The 14281-nt window shown below is 37.0% G+C and overlaps 1 protein-coding gene and 1 long non-coding RNA gene across 3 annotated transcripts in view; both read right to left on the bottom strand.

Annotated features, from left to right (window-relative positions):
- Positions 1-14281, bottom strand: part of LOC117235794 (zinc finger protein 628-like) — a 103695-nt gene that overhangs the window by 44585 nt on the left and 44829 nt on the right. The window lies entirely within an intron of this gene.
- Positions 3153-11654, bottom strand: LOC117235797. Its single transcript, XR_004493731.1, has 3 exons — positions 11644-11654; positions 5697-5700; positions 3153-4505 (listed from the first exon to the last, which is right to left on the bottom strand). It is a non-coding gene; the product is annotated as an uncharacterized LOC117235797 (long non-coding RNA).

Below are 14281 nucleotides of genomic sequence, written 5' to 3'. Positions count from 1 at the left end.
TTGAAGGGAAATATAGAGATACGTACGTGGAAAATAAGGAAAACTATAACCGACGACGGGTGAGTCTCGTAAAAATTTCTAGATTTTTAACAACGTTCGATAAATTGCTCGAATAATTTATCAAATTATATTGCACATTTTTTGAAGTATAAATTATAGAGCTTGAAAAGCTTCCTTGTCGATATTTCAACGATTTAACTTCTAAAATATTCGTAATCGAAGAAAAAAATTCTCTGATTAACCTCTAAATACGCTAAACAAATTGGTAGAGGTTATATATACTTGGTTTAAGAAAACGATTATCTCTAGAAAAAATCATCCTAGTTTTACGTAAATCTAAATAATTTTTGTACTATAATAATTCGTTTTAATTTCTCACTTTCAAATAGTAGAAACAACAAATTAGGAACGAAGCGAAGAGAAAGATTTCAAATTTGCGTAGTTATTTCTTTCCTATTCACTCGATTAAAACGACTTTTAAGATTCTTTCTGTCGTTGTTTGTTCCTCAGAGCTTCTATACTTGCGCGCTTATTTTCCACTATCCTTAAATCGAATCATTAATTAGTCCAAATGTATAGAACCAATGCCTATAGTTTTAAGTATAATTATTTCCATCGAATCTTCTCGACGATTAACAAGAAAATATTTAGAAACCTACTGTCGAGCCTCCAAACCTTTTCGAATAAATATAACTACCCTTTTTCAGTTTAAATGTCCTATCTACGACGTCGAAACAGAAGAAAACCGAAGTTCTATCATTTAAAAAAAAAAAAAAAACACGAAGAACTTCAAATATTTCAACATACGCAAATGTATTTTAAAAGTTGTTACAACTCAAAATAATTCAATTCCGCGTTAGAAGAGCGTAAAAATCGTCCAACTAGAATATCAAGGGCTAAGAATGAAAGATTACGAAGATAATATTTGTCCATCACTTCGTAGAGTCTGTTCCCCGCGTCAATATTATGCGTTTAGAAAGTAATTGGTTTCTATGTTTCCAAACAATTGTTCGCTTTTCCTGAAAGTTTGAGTCGTGTGTCTCTTACGAAGTGCATGCGCGATATTTTGAAAAATGAAACGATACTAGATACGACGTATTAGCTACTGGCGACAGACAAATACGAGTACCTCCCCGAAAATTCGTACCTATCGAACCAAATACAGGAAATTGCGCTCTCTAAACCAAACACAGAAGATCTTCCGATTGAGGAGACGAGAACGTCAAATGGATCGATTAGCAAGAAAAAGAAAAAGAAAAAAAAAGAATAAACAAAGCAAATAATAATCCAGAGGAAAATTCTGGACGAATTCTTTGACAGACTTGGCCCGATAAAATTGAGAAAGCTGTTCACGCGATGGGATCTTAATGGTCGCGAGAGTGCGGAAGTCGAGGCCGCGATCAGTCGATTCGGTGCACGCGGCAACCATCGGGATGACCTAAAACCTACGTTAATTGGAACTTTACTAATTGATTGTACTCTACGTCAGCGGTGCGCGGCGTTCATTAATTCTCTTCTCGATTGCACTTTACTGGGCGATCGTTGTTCCGCGTTTCGCGGCGTAATTGCGACCTCGAACGTGTCCGTGCACCCATCAAGGGAAAACTGGCGCCCTGTGCGTGCGTGTAAATAGGACGACGTCGACGACGACAAAGATGGCGTTCGAATTACGCCAGCAGTTAGCGACAGCCAGATCCTTGAAATCGTTCAGCGTCAGCGATCAGGGTTCGAACACGGATTAAAAGATCGTTTTCTCCTCGCGATACAATTAACGGCTCTTCGATACCGAACAGATTAGTCTTCTCTTTCACCTGGCTTCACCTCGTGCTCGTCCCTGCTCCAATGGCCACGATGATTATCCGGAATCGTGGCCCGCGATCGCTCTCCGTAAATTGGTAATTGAGTCGAGGAGACGATACGTCGCGTCGCGTCGTCGAGAATCACCAACGCGTGAAAATGAAACGCGCCGCGATAAACGAACGAGAGAGTGGCCCTCTTAGGGAAAACGTGGAAAACGATCGGTCGTTTCTGTTTTCTTTTTTTTCTTTTTACATGGACGTTTGTGTGTGTTTGTGTGTATGTGTGCGTGCGTAGAAGTACATATGGAAGTTTCCGCTATCTTTCTTTCTTTCATTCGGAGAATCGCAATTAACGAGGTATAATTCTTCGCGCGATAGGATGTTGGAAATGCATAACGCTCGAGAAGCTGAGTACTCTTGGTCGACAAACAGACTGTTTTTTAATATGTAGAATCTTTGCAATTGATTTGGTATCGGGTTAATGCGTATGAAATGTAGATTTTCTAAAGTTCGAATCTGATGGATCGTGATCGATTACACGCGTATAACTATATTGTATTAATTGCAAAAATTGTTGGATAGATAATCGTTATATGTCTGGAACAACGAACTGGTTAATGTTTGGATAAAAGTATTCGAACGTTTAAAAGTTACATGGACCAAATGTATGATATTTCGAAGAAACTATCTCCGATTAGAGATTTATTTGGAAAATACGTTTCGTACGCGCTAATTTTCCTCGAGACCGTTAATGGAGTTACTCGACAGTTATTAATACCATCAAGCAGTTTTTATCACGTTTATCAGATATTTTAACATGCATGCATATAAACGGCGTTTTGATCGATTACTTACTGAATGATTCAATAAATAATAACAGATATCCAATCTAATTACCGTTTCCAATTTATGACGTAGAAATTATTGAATTAATTTGCAAAACTACGTTCATGCTCGTCAGCATGTTTATCTGTTTGCAATTGCTAAAATTATATCGATATAATTAATCAGTAATTAATAGCAGGACAAAAATACATAATTCCATTGAACAAGAGTACCGAACGTTCCGCAATGAGGTAACCAAAAGATAATATTCAACGCATCTCTGCTCCCAAATTTACACAAAATTATACGCAGGACATGTACATACACTAACAACGTGCCTATGTTATCAAGAGATCTAAAAAGTAGCTATACAAATCTAAATAATCATACGTTTAAATTAAAGAGATATCGTGTGATGAAATTTTCATGTGGAAAAAGAAGATTTTATGGCTGTTTCGCGCAAAAAGAAACGAAAATATACGGTCATGAATTTTACATCGAACAGCAAGTAAATTTGTATTCTAGAACTTGCGCTCTTTAATTTTTGAAACAGCTATCTAAATTTATGGGAAAATGTAATGTCCGTGGTATCGTAAAATACGTCTGATCACAGGCGATCCGTTTCCCCTTGCGCTTACAATGTCCTCCCTTTCTTTGCGTTCCGCATGCACAGGACAATTACCCTTCCCTACTTTGCGTACGTCATTCCAACAATTGTTCCATGTAAAAGTTGCACGGTCAGATGTGCAAACCTACCGGCAATTTCATCTAAATTCTCAACTGCTATCTGTACTTTTTACTCTTACGTCTCCTTAAGTGCAAATTATTCTTTCTACGCGCTAACGATTTTCTTACACCGCATACGCATTCGTGACAATTTGTGGCCACGCTTAACGAATGACTTCGTATAAGTGACAGGAACAAATAAAGTTTTAACGACGGCGAAGGAAACTCTTTGGTACTCGTTACATAATATTAGACTCTTGAGAAAGTTACGCGTAAAAAAGAGTTCATTCTTTTTTTTTTTTTTTAATGGGCTCGATTGAAAAGAACTATAACTTAAGAAATCACGGCTTTTAGAATAACTAGGAAATTTACAGTCAGCTAAGCTTCGCTAGATGATTCATGTTTGAAATAGAATTTCGAATGAATATCGACTTAAAAAACGATAATGTTATCCGGAAAAATAATTCTCTGGAAATCTTGACGAACTTCGGTCGAACAAAATACAAAAATCATTACATACGCCGTCAAATATCTGTAAATTTCATCGAATTCATCCACGTTTGATCATCAGAAATGTTCAACACCAAAATTTACTAAATATCTATCGGTATGTAATTACAAATATTCCAAATTTCCACCTAATGTCTTTCGGTATTTCTATCGCTACCGTCGATAGAGATTTTTAAGTGTAGAAAATTCAGTTAACTTGTTCACTGCCACATCGTCCACATTTGCGTAACGAACAAATTTTTGTACAGGTTTCGTCGTCGAATTTACCTTCCGCGAACAATTTCGAAAATACGTTTCTTTCCTCGTGGGTCAACGATGGCTCGTAATAATCAGCGGAAATAGAATTTTCATTGCTCAAACAAAAATACCCCTCGCTATATTATTCAAATGAAGTTTTCACGTGTAAATGGAGCGATCTAGAACGAAGTGTCACAAATCTGACAGATATTCGGTAGTAGCGTTATTTTTCTCCAGTCGAAGATATCTATTTTTAAGAATTCAACGTTTCGCTAATAATAGCTTAGAAACTTACTATTTTCTAATTAAAAGAGACATTAATCCTCGATTATTAATCATTAGATCGTAGATCATAGGTGATTCGCTTGACTTTTAATCTTTCATAATTTTAGATATAATTCTATGTATCTACGATATAAGATATGGAATTTAAGTAAAAATTAAAATCACGTGGTTCAACTGAAATATAATTTAAATCGCTCTGTGCCACTGGTCATTAATCTGAGAATACAATAACTACGAGAACTATTTGCAAATTATTGTATATATCACAGCATTTGCAAACTAATTAATTAAGTCCACGTATACTAAATTTCGTATCACTTAGCGTATCATTTTCATATTATTACAAAATTTGGATATTACGACAATGAAATTTACATAAAACAGAATATAGAAACCTGATAGATATCAAATATAAAACTTGATAAAGGAAAGTTTCACTGGAAAATAAGGATACGAGCAAATACTCTTTTGTAGCCACTATATATCATACACTTGAGACATGAAATTTCAATTAACATTAAATAGCCAAAAAACGAACGAAATCCAGCCCAAACCAAATCCAAATCGTTCCAAGATCACCTACGATCTAATCACGCCGAATTAACGATTAAATGTAATAAAATCGAAAAACAAGTTTACCATTTTACCACTTATATCGATCAAAACTGCACATTAATACATACGTCTGTTTTATCAAATTGCAAATTCGTGTGACTCGCACACTCGAAATTAGTCAGCTAGCCTCTAACAAGTGTTGACTGCAAAATTCGTAATTTCCACCATTCAACGTGACAACCCCTAGCGGTATCGCGAGCGAGGGAAAAATTCGCGACGCGGTTCGCACGCAAAATTGAGCGTCACTGTCCAATTTACGATTTATCTGTCGTGACGTGCACGCTGTACATACATGCATGCATGCATGCTCGCTCGGTGGCTCGCGAGCGCGATAACGCAGCGCGCAGTTGGGTCGATGCATTATGCAGTTTTCCGTGCGTTCATTATATTTTTAGACCTTTACGATTGCAAGGTTACGCTCGTAACGGCCGGCTCTTCTCGTTAATTGCGATTTTTCCGCGGCAATCGCCCGCTAACCGGATAAGGATTCCGCTCCTACGAAACGTTCGCCTCGCATCGTACAGACCAATTTCTCTCTCTCTCTCTCTCTCTCTCTTTTCTTTTTTCGCGTTCTCTTTCGCTCGCGATCGTTTCGCAAGATTGAACGACTCTGTTCTTCGTTGGCAATATCGATCGTTTTCTGGCTTTTCTCGTTCGACGTTTGTCGAATTTTTCTCCGATATCGAGAAACTCATTGACTGATCTTTTGGGGAATTTTTTTCTTTTTTTTTTTTTATTATTACAGAATCGAGTTCGTCGTAGTTGTTTAACTTCTGGCTTGTTTGTTCGAGCTTCTGTTTGATCGAAGCTTCTTTCTTTGTTACTGTTAAAATTGGAGTTTGCGTTAGTTACTGCGTATCACGAAGAAGAAGGAAGCTTCTTGAAATTGTTGTTCGATTTTGCGAACTATGATTTTTACAGAAACATTTTTGAAATAAGCAACGAGAAGCCTATTATCGATGGAAAAATACTTGATCGTTGGAACGAACGAAGAGATCGTAATGAAGTAATACGGAATTAATATACAAAGTGTCTTGTAAGATTTTTGTATGATTCTTTACAGAAACGTGAGCGTAAAACGAAGAAACTTCGTTCAAATGAATCGCGGTTCTTTGAAAAAATCGATTTTACTTCTGAATAATGACTTGGAATTGGACATCCCTTGTCCCCTAACGGAGCACAACCCAAATAGGAAATGTAGATAGAAAATACCAAAACGAAGGCTTAGATTTAGCGCTAGAAATATCACTTGGATAGTTTTGCCCAATTGAGATACTGTTTTCACGCGAAAAGTTACTATTACGATTCATAAATACGTTTATCCGTAAGTCTTTAAATTTAGCGATGACAGAATGCTGTTTTAATGTTCTGTTTCAGCTAATGGAAAACTGTAAGTATTTCTTTTACCAAAGAAAAAACTTTTTGGATATTTTTTTAAATAAAATAAAGCACAGTCTACTTAATAGTACTACACTTTGCAAGACATCTTGTATAATAATTCGCACTGTCACGACAAAAAGAAAACTCGATAGCTTTGTCACCGAGAAGCAAAGTACTTGAAACAATCTGCACGTTATTTTGCAAGTTATCAAAGATATCCTTCGACGGTCTACGTGTTCCCTGTTCGACAAATGTTTCCAGGAATTGTCTCTGACGGTTAATCGATGCTCGTTATAAATTGATCGAGCGTTTTGTGTCGAGTCGATCGAATTCGATTGGTCGTAGGGTTTGGGACGAGCCGGGTGCATCACTGAAAATTAAAGCTCGATTAAACGCAGAATCACGCGCGGTTTAAACGTCGATCTGGCTTATCAGGGACGATCAGGATTCGCGGAAAATGCGAGGTGAGAGCGAACGTTCGATGCCATCGCGCGGAAACTTACGTGACAACGCAAATACGAAAAAGAGAGCTACCTAAATTCGGTAAAACGCTTGTTCCACGCTGACTTTTTTAAGAATAATGAAAAATTCTATTTATTTTTTAATCGAGAAATTACTCTTCTTTCTTTCTCTCTGATACGTTTCTTTGGCGCGGTCGCTCGAAATCTCGCGTGAATTTTCTTATCGAACATGGTGGATCCGTGCGTGAAACGGTCTAAGTTGGAACGATCTAACTGCGAGTTGATGATTCATACAACGATAAATTTTGTTGGGAAGGTTATTCGATAAACTTATTGGTTGCATAAGTCGTCGCAAATTATAAAGATTGATAAAGATTCTGGCTCGATCGGGTGAAAAATTGTACTGCGACGCGTGTGTATGTTTAGATTTCACACAATTTATCTAAGCTTCGCTGCGTTCTGCATTACAACTACCTCTTGGTATCGAGACTTTTATCGAATCGGTGGATATTCATTCGTGTATTTTGCTTTTCATTGTTTTGGATGATAGATAGGTATTTGTCAATTGTTTTCCATTAAGAGAAAAATCGTTCTATTTTGAAAAATTAATATTTAAAATTAGCGTTTAAAATGAAAAATAAATATTAATTTCTTCCTACGCTTATTATTGTCGGATATGTCACGTCATTCTACACATATAATTATTCAAACTATTGGAAGAAAAATGGGAACAGTAAAAACAGAGAATGTCGTTTTACTAAAAAAAAAAAAAAAAAAGCTTATCAATTTGGGACACGAATGAGCATATATGATTTTTGCGTTTATCTCTGAAAATTATTTATTAGGAAATTTCTGTGAATCGACAAGATCAAAACACCGGCAATTTTGTCAATTTCTGCGACCTAACGAACATTGCTAACACGATTCTTTATTAAACGATCGGTAAGACACGTTCCATTCTTGTCGGGAACGTATTAGTACAATTGCCGTAAGTTAATCAATGATACCAAACTAATCCGATTATAGAGAATTTTATTTTAACTCGACCAACACCGATTCCCTTTATTAGTCGAAATTTCACGTACGATTCAATGTCCAAGAGTCTTTTTCAATTTTTGATATTAGTACTTTTAATACAATGCGAAAAATTTGATTATCTATGTGAATAAAATGGTAAGATAATATTTTTAAATAGAATGACCGCTCGATCAACTGAAACGAATGATAATGCAAATCATCTCCGAATATGACATTCGTATAAAAATAACAAATCAAATATGTACTCTTTTCAGGTTTTCTATTCCTCGATTATTCCCTTTTAATTGTTTAGATCCACTGAAATTCCTCCTTTTCTCGCTCGACTTATATTCGTAATAACAAGCGTGATAAATACGAAAGAATCTTACTGTTTGATTAGTCCTTTTAAAATGCTTGGAATGAAATTCTTTGCCTACTTTTTCGCTCGTATGAAAACAAATGCATACCGAGTGGCAAAGTAAAATAGAACGAAATGCTGATTGCTTGTGAAAAAGTATCAAGTACTGTACCAGTTGTAGTAGCATTGGCAAAATTGCAAATAGGTCGGAATGCTACCGACAACAAGCCGCGTTTTAATGGTTCATAATTTCTTGGTGATCGTGTATTTATTCATCGTTTGTTAAATTACACGAAATTTATTCCTCGAAGGGTATTTAGCTCGATAAATACGTAATTCCCCTATATTACCCGAACGTGTAAGGATTTCATAAATTTTAACGAAACGAACAGGTTGAATCAATTGCGATCGTTAACGTAGAAATTCGCGAGTTTCGCGCAGGGGAAAAGTGTTTACGAAACTCTATTTGGAATGATTCGCAGAGATAACAATAGGTTATCCTTTAGCAAGTATCGATAATGCGAGTGAAAATCACATTTGAAAAAGAAATATCATTTTTCATGTTGTAATTGAATATAAATTGCAAAGCAATAACATTTAACTCTCTCCTTCTAGTTATTTATGTGAAAGCTTGTATGTGTATGGTTCGAGCAAGAAGTTCCGAGAATTTAATTTCATAATACAAAAGATAATAATTGCGCCATTTAAATTCAGAAGATTGAGTAAAATGGGAAATAGATTCCATGGAAATGTAATCAAAATATCGCGAAGTGGCTAATATTTGAAAAAGCATTCGAAATTCGTGTTATTGATTTTCAAGTATAGAAATAAAGCGCGTAAAAAGTTGATCAAACTACAACCGATCGATGTTATAATTTCATTTTGAAAAATTCGAAGAAACGAGTGCGAAGAAATCAATGATAATTTCATATTTCAATCACTCTCTATCGAACCGAGTATTTCTAGAGTACCAACGCGAGGAAGCAGAATTGGTTTCTCCAATGCAATAAAATTTCCAAACAAAAACAACAGCATATGTGGGAAGCGTTCGGACGCGAACTTCGTCAAACTGGATGCAAAGACGACAACCAGCTCGCGTACACTCGCCGGTAAAGCTCCATGATCGACGTACCGAGCTTTTTACGCGGCTGTCAATCATCGAACAAACGTCGATACTTCGATTAAAAACGTAGCCAGAATAGAAACGCAAATTAAAAGAGTAAAAGAAAAAAAAAAGAAAAATAAAAGGGAGCAGGGAACAACAACAAAAAAAAAAAGCGAAGAAAGACTCGCGTCAAAGTGTTGCAAAAAGTGGAAGCGAATCGTTTCCAGTTTACAAGCTTGAAACTCCCTAATCCCTTCTGGAATCAGATCTGGCGGCCAGCCAGGAAACCAAATGGAGAAAAGGGAAAGAAAAATAACAAGAGAGCCGGGAGTAGAATTAAACGCGAGGAAAGGATTCGAGAGGATTCGAAATGAAACGCATTAACTTTTGATCCCTCGTCGTAACCGCAACGGGGACGAACCGAGGTCTGGTGACGGGATTAATATTCACGTTTCGTCTGTGACGACACCGAAATCGTGCACGGCGAGCCTTTCGATTAATCGATAGCGACCAGAGGTCCCGTGGTCGAGTCCTTCGTTGCAGTACCACGGGCCTCCGCACACGGAACACTATGAATATTTCACGGATCGATCGATTACCAGGGACTCCATTCGCGAGGGTCTCTTGCGAGGAGCAGGAGGACGGTGGTGGAAAGTAGCCGGCTACTAAATATACAATGCGTCCGAGGAAAAAAAACGCAGTTCGTCCTGCACGACTGCATCGACCGCAATTGCGTTCCAAATGTCGAACGATCGAAACGAACGTTTCGATGAAACCCCTGCCGCGCCTCCACCCCTTCTCAAGATTCCTAGAATCGTTTTTTCTTCCATCTAGAATCGAGAGCGCAACTGGCAAGTTACGCGTGGGATGAGTCACGCGATTCAAACGATTAAACGATTACGTACATTGTTACAAAGCAGGGAAGAAAGTATGGAAAGAGAATCGTGGAAATTATCGTCGGTTTCGTAGAAGAGCGTAACGCGACAAAAATAAATTCTTCGAGGAATTGTTTAAAATAGGAAGTTTGAAGTAGTAGAAGGTTACTAATTGTACGATTGTTGAGTAATAGGCAAATTTGTTTCCATTTGCAAATTAGGTAATAGTTTCTTCAATTTTGGAAGTTTGTTGTTAACAAACAAACGAAATAATATTTGCCAATTTCTGATTGTTCTTAGCCTCTTAGTGTTTCTAATTATTCGGCAGAATACGTATAATTGACCCGATAAACAATCACCTCGTAACTTGAAATTGAGCGTAAGAATGTCAGATAGCGTAACGTGCATTATAGATACTTCCGTAAATTTCTGTTATCGTGTGTACACGTGTATTTCTTTTTTCGGATACCAAGGAAAGGAAATTGACGATTCCAGCGTTGTACGTATTAATTTTAACGATGTTGACTCGTTACCTCGAATTCTTAATTTACTACGTAAAGAGTTCACTGCAGCGAGGAGGCAACTCCTAACATTTAACTTGTATTTATTAGAAAGAAAGAAAAGTATACAAAATAACGAATATAAATAATAACGAATATCGATGGTCTATTAATTTACAGTAAATTCCGAAAATCGATGCGATTTTCATTGATCTTTGTTGATTTATTCTAGTTCACTTGAAAAGTGATGCTACCTCCTTGTTGCTGCAGACCCTTCAAATCTAGATCAATAATTTACCAAAGATACATCGCCATCGTTCGTTACACTCCAACACCCGCTAATTACCTTATCTAAACTAATAGGAAAACAAAAATAAACAGCTCAAATACTGGTTCTCGTATCACCCGAACGCTCGTGAGAAACGCGAGGTCATCGTGCATCGCGCTGACCGCAATGCAACGCTTGCTTCGTACGTTTTGTACGAACGAAAACAATGAACTAACGCGTGTAAGCGCCGAACAAACGAATTTACGACGATTTTTTGGAAGCAGAAAATTGTCAAATCGTGGAGAAAGGTCATCGTTTATAAGATACACCGTGAAAAGGCGTCTCGGGTTATCCTGTGCAGGACGTTTCTGCTGCGAATCAGCGATTCGATATGGCGTTGGTATAGCGAGCGCGATATTTTCAAATCAACGCCGTTCGAACGAAGGACGAACAAAAGAGCGTCGTAAGCTCGTGAAATATACAGGGTGGTTGGTAACTGGTGGTACAAGCTGAAAGGGGGTGATTCTAGAAAATATAGAATAAACATTTTTTTTTAAATTTTTTTTTTTAATTTTTCCATCGAGACAACGATCTACAGCGAGATCCGTTATAACGTACCGCACGCGTACCGAGCGAAAATTCAAAGTCGATTTTCTCGAAAACAAAGCCTCGAACGAAAAACTTTTATTCTATATTTTCGACTTCCTTTTTCGCGTAAGAATCACCCCCTTTCCGCTTGTGCCATCAGTTACCAACCACCCTGTATAAGTATAGCGATTTTCTATATTAATGTCATTTTATGATTAGAAAGGGATATTTTAATACACGAGAAGGATAAAATATCTACAAGCGAAAGGAACTTGTTAGCTCGAAAAATGTTATCGAGCAAACGGAGAAGAAAAATTGTCAACTTTACTTTTTTAAATTTACCCTGAAATTCGAGATTGTTTATATCGTCTTCCCGTGATAAGTAAATTCATGAAAATAAGATCTTCGTTTTTGGAGATGGTGAATATTAATCGTGCACCCGACTAATGAATTGAAAATTTCACACAAAACTTACACTACTCGTATAAATGTTAAGGCAAATAGTATTTCCATATCTTGACAGGCAATATTTTTAATGGTACGAAGAGGTTGGTAAAATATGCGGTTAGCTGCAGAAACACGTGTAACAAAAACACATATATAATCTTTAACTGAATTTATAAAATTGCCCTTCTACGAACGATCACAAATATGATCTATCGTGTCTTTTACCTGTGATCTTTATATCGAATATATGCATGATAGTAATCGTACAATATCCCCACCGTCAAAACAATCGCGTTATTGAAATTATATTAAAGCAGAATTTTCTCTGAATTTTTGATACGATTATTTGATGCAATTAGTTTTCTCCCCACAGAGACCTAATAAATTCCTAGAACGCAGCTAATTTTGTCACAAATTACGCAGTTTTCCGATTACTATTTCATTTAGATTCTACCGTTTAAACATTCATAAATATTCATTGTTCTCGAGTTGCAAACCTGTTCTTAGATCGTATAATTTCTGCATGTATATTAACTTTGGCAATTTAGTTTTCCACTTGTATTTGAAATAGCAGACACACGAGGACGCTATTGAATATCATCGGTATTAAAAAACTAATACTTGGGATAAATCAAATGGTAAAATATATATATTATATACATATTGTATATAATGAATGGCGATTACTAAACGGTAGGTACTAAAATTTCAAATGAGAATAGAATTTGCAATTTATACGATACGTTATGGAGATTTCACTGTCCATATATTCACTGTAAAGAAAGATATTAGCGGCTACAAACAAGTAAGAAGTACAAAGAAGACATTAAATCGAAAATAAGAGAAAAAGAAAATTCAAAGAGCTACGTAATTAAATGTCTCTGCTTCTCATACCTCGATGGAATCTCCGCCACGTCGATCCACGAATACACGGCACACATCCTGCTTACAGGATAACGTCGTGTTTTCTCGAACAGGTATGTTTTCTCTGTACGTTAAAGTCACGTTCTGCCTTCCGTTTCCGTTTCTTCGCGAATCGTTTAAAGGAAGGTGAAAATTTCGTATGCCGATGGAACTGGACAGAAACGCTGCGCGAATCAACCGAAACGTTTCTTCCGTGTTTCAAAAAATCATCTCGTCTTCCGTTCACATATTTTTTTTCTTCTTATTGCACTATCTTCGACTCGAAAGGAGAATCACGAACTACGTAAAATACAACCACGACTCGTCTTCCCTTTATAAATAATTCGTTTCCTTCGTTTCCATCCGTCAGGTAGATTTCTAAAGTTGGCGTATAAATCAGGCGAAAATCGATCGATCGATCAACTTTGACTGGCTACCGCTTCTTGGCTTATTACGCAAGCTCGTACACAACGGAAATAAATAAACAAGGAGGAGCAAAAAGTCAGTTGCGAATACGGGCAAATACCACGGTTATAGGAAACGTAGAAACGAGAAATTAGGCTAGAAGATTTGATAGAATTGCGTCATGTCATGAGTTAGATATTGCACTGGTTCGCTGGCCTAACACACCGTCGTTAGATACACGCGCCGACTTGGCTGTCTCCGATGCGTTTGGCGTGCCCGACGCGCGCTCTCGATATCGTGTTTATGTCGATGCGTGATAGGAATTGGGTAAGAGCTCGCGAGTAATCGTGAACACGCGTATATATGTACGACTGCATCGAAGCAGCTCCGGGGACATTTCCCGAGACAGACGTTCGCGAATGATATTCGATAATCTCTCGTTAACGCGATGTAATTAACTATATAGCTCTGTTAAATCCGATGAAATGCACGAGATCGTACGGTTTCAAGTTCTGCTTAGACAGACGTTTTACAATAATATTTCATCGATACCTCTTTGCTGCCTAAATGATATTCCGCGGGAATTAGTCCGAGAAAACTTTCGAATATCCTGAAAGTGTTTTACAAACGCTTCTGTTATACCTGATAAGACATACGAGATACCATGATTTTAAATCTTGCTTAGACGAAGATTTCGAGATAATATTTCTTTCGTACTTAAATCCGCTGCCTAAATGACAACCTGTGAATTAACTTAAGAAAACTCTCGGATATACCGAAAGCGTTTACGGATAAAAGAACGAAGAATCTGAGAATCGAAGGTACGTTGTACGTACATTGGATAATTTTTCTCGACGAGCTTCGAATAAACAAGACCGCAAAATTCAGCCAACGATGGCAAGATGAACGTTGCGTACGAATAACAAGAAGAACGAAATAAACACGCGACGGACAAAGAGGCAAAAAACAGTTTCGAA

The sequence above is a fragment of the Bombus vosnesenskii genome, unplaced genomic scaffold (genome assembly GCF_011952255.1).
Source record: "Bombus vosnesenskii isolate JDL3184/JDL3185 unplaced genomic scaffold, Bvos_JDL3184-5_v1.1 scf7180000013319, whole genome shotgun sequence".
Taxonomy (NCBI): Eukaryota; Metazoa; Arthropoda; class Insecta; order Hymenoptera; family Apidae; genus Bombus; species Bombus vosnesenskii.
The sequence above is the reverse complement of the archived record's forward strand: the minus strand, read 5'-3'. Positions and strand labels throughout refer to the sequence as shown.